At 35.8% G+C, this 3641-nt stretch overlaps 1 pseudogene; it reads right to left on the bottom strand.

The window, feature by feature from the left end:
- Positions 1 to 2567: 2567 nt before the first annotated feature.
- Positions 2568 to 3169, bottom strand: LOC107517735 (annotated as a pseudogene).
- Between the last annotated feature and the right edge of the window lie 472 nt (positions 3170 to 3641).

Below are 3641 nucleotides of genomic sequence, written 5' to 3'. Positions count from 1 at the left end.
CAAAAACAATGACTCAATCAGATGTGACAGTCAGTCAGTCAAAAAATTCAAAACTAACAATAAGGCTATTTGAAATACAGATTTGCATTTATTATTATTAGTGATATCTTTATCTTAAATATGCTTTGAGATATCCGTTAAACATACTTAGAATTTAGCAAGAACTTTAAAAACCAGGCATCCAAAATGTAAAGACAAATACCTGCTTTTCTGGAGAGGGGAAGGCGATGCTTGAAAATATGCAATAGTCAATTCAGGACTTTAGAAAATTTCACTCAATTTAATATTAAATGTTTAGAGACTTCTTTTTAGATTTCTTACTTAATGGCAAAAGATATACCTTTAGGAGAAACAGTTGTCTTCCTGCTCTAATCAAGAATAGGAGCAGTACATGGAAAACAACATGATGATAAGCTAAAATGTATCCTTTGGTCCCCATACACCATTGAAACTGGCAAAAAAAATTTAAAATATATCTGAAGATTAACAGAAAAAACAGGTATTAGAGCAAATTACACCATGCAGATGGGCTATACAGGAAACAAAAATATAGATGTTTCAAATATTTCTTGGCTTATTGTAGTATCTAGAATCTGTTTCAATAATGAAATAAACCAAGAACTGCTTTATTTGTGAGCAACTAAGGAAAGCTATATTGGAAAAGATACATTCTTAATAATGAATTCCTTCTTTAAATAAAGTAACATTTTCTGAAAGAATTGTGTAGTGAAGCCACAAAGGAATGGCTGTTTTAAGTGGATTGGAAAGATTCAGGGTAAGGTCGCACAGCCACCCTCATACATGGAATTCTTGGCTGCACCATTCACAAATGAGCTACTTCAGTGAAGACACTGAAGCCAGAGCATTTTATAGAAAGTCGCTGATGTGGTTAATTTTATAAATGGACGTATAATAGCAGAATATTTGTAATACTTAGTAATGATATGGGAAGTGACTATGAAAATACATTTTAGCACATTGAGGCTCACAGATAATCTTGAGACAGAGGCGGTAAATGTTGTCAAACTTGAAAACACAAATTTTTGTTTGACATAAAGATGGCAGTTCCAAATTTGCTGTCTTTTTATATGATAACAAGTAGACTGCTACCTATTAAGAAAAAAAATCCATGATCTACCACTTCGGTGAAAGTTTGTGATGCTAATAATGAATCAGAATATAATCGCTTTTAAAAAAGTGTGCCATAAAGAAAATATTTTGAAATTGGATCCCTGGAAATGTTCATCATTAGACGATTTTGTTGTTTAAAACAATAAAGGTGTGGCACCATAAAAACTCATACATGCACATTTAAAAAATTTCGACGAAATTTTCTAACCTATTTAAAAGTCTTCCAACAAAGAGTTCTAGTGGCTTATTTACTTATTTATGAAAGATATAAAACTGTAACAAGTTTAATTCTTTTGAAGAACAAATAATTTCTGGAGCAGATGGAAATTTACTAGCCAAATTTTGACTGAAACTTTTGCATGATTGGTTTACAGAACCGAAAATTGAGTGCTATAATTTTATTGAGTGAGCCTATGCTGCAGATCTTCCATTTAGATCTACATATATTTGGATGTATTAGTTAGCTAGGACTGCCATACCAAATACCAGACTGGTTGGCTTACATACCAGCAATTTATTTTTGCACAGTTCTGGGGGCTGCAAGTCCAAGGTCAAGGTGCTAGCAGGGTTAGTTTCTGGTGTCTGTCCTTGGCTTGCAGACAGTCCCCTCCTCATTGAGTCCTCACATGACCTTTTCTCTGTGTGTGTGTATCCCTCTTCCTCTTTTAATAAGGACACCAGTCCAATCGCATTAGGACTCCATCCTTCTCACCTCATTTAACCTTAATTACCTCATTAAAGGCCCTATTCCCAAATACAGCTACATTGGGGGTTAGGGCTTCAACATGAATTTTGGGTAAACACAATGCAGCCTATAATAGTGAATTATCTTTTTCTCTTCTGTAGTCATAAAACTGAATATATAAAAAAAAGAACAACTGAGAATCAGATCTTCAGCTCTATCACAAAATATTAAACAAATATTTCTAAATGAAATAAAAACATTATGTTCACTAAGTTTATTTTTCCTTGAGAGCAAAAGGTTTTTTGACCATTAACAAATAAACTGAAGTGTTTTTAATTGTTGCTTATTTTATCTTTATCTTGTTACTTTATATTTTGTATATGTTTTATAATGTGCATAATAGTCCATTGTTGCTGGTGGGGGTATGCCACCATAAAGTCTGAAGACCACCACTACAGAAAAGAAAATTTCAACCTAGGCCAAAAGAACACTTCCAGAATTGAGTACAGTATTTATTATTGTTAATCATATTATCGTGACATTAATCACATTCATTGTGTCATTTTGTTTAATCATTGAGAGCACCTGTGACAGGAAGCTTTCATCAGCAACTCAGAGAAATAAAGTATTTATTAAATATTCATTCGTGTGTTTATTGACTTATACAGAGGAACATATTATTTATTTATTTAGGCAGAGGAAGGCTATTTTACTGAGTGATTGATCTATGTAATCACCAAGGCCACTACCTTCAGGTAAGAGAGGTGGAGCTTTGTTTCTTGGTCTCTTCTTCATGCTCAGTCTTGACTATTTCCTCCTTCTTGGCCTGGAGCCACTCTCCATGGTACTTGCGTGCTTCCTTGATCTTAGACCTTCGAGGCTCAGCCTGGTCAGCCAGAAGTTTCTTGCGAGCCTCGTCTGCCTTCAACTTGTGGCTGTGTTCCACGAGAATCCATTTGTTCTTGAACACATTACCCTTCACTTTCAGGTACGGGCTGTGATGCACGAGGCTGTCAATCTTAGATTCACGATATCTTCTGAGCAGTCAGTGAAGAATTCTTTTCCCTCCTCATCCAGGTTACCTTCTCAGGTATTCAAGGACTGGCAGTGCCTTTTCACTTACCTATACCCCTATGCCTGCCCTTCCTGCTAGCCAAGGTGTTTTTCTGGCATTGAGCTTGGAAACGGAACAGTCACAGGCTCCTGGATGATGAGTCCATCTTTGATCAGCTTCCAAATCTGCTTATGAGAGTTCACATTAGCAATTTCATTGGTCTCTTTGGGGTTCAACCAGACTTTTTTTTTGCCGCGACGTAGGACACTGGAGGTAAGCCTCTTCTGAAACCTGAGCATATTCCTGAGCAACATATGATTTCAACGTATGCCTATTCTGCCCTGTGTACAGATACTAACTCCACACAATCTCCTCAATTTCTGAACATTCTGTAAATTAGTAGTATAAAATTTCATATTATATTCATGGAACTATGATTTATGATAATCTACTTATCACAAACTTGGCAGGCCAATTAATTTGAATAAATAAAGGAATTTCATATCATGAAATTCTCTTGATATTCAGTACATGTCTGTTCCTTTTGCAGCCAGCATGCTTTCACCTTGCTTCTGGTAACCATATCCACTTTTCCTCTAGAATACTATTCCTCTTTCACTCTTTATCTGTGTGTTCTGCTTCACTCTAGAAGTAACGCAATGATCTAGGATAGGCCAATCACTGCACTTTATTCCCCTGGCCACAGTTCAAGACTAGGCATCTGACAAGTCAGGACAATAGGGTCAATGAGATCCAATTCCAAGAATTTTG

The sequence above is a fragment of the Rousettus aegyptiacus genome, unplaced genomic scaffold (assembly GCF_014176215.1).
Source record: "Rousettus aegyptiacus isolate mRouAeg1 unplaced genomic scaffold, mRouAeg1.p scaffold_m13_p_4, whole genome shotgun sequence".
In the NCBI taxonomy this organism is placed as follows: domain Eukaryota; kingdom Metazoa; phylum Chordata; class Mammalia; order Chiroptera; family Pteropodidae; genus Rousettus; species Rousettus aegyptiacus.
This window is presented reverse-complemented; position numbering and strand designations above follow the sequence as displayed.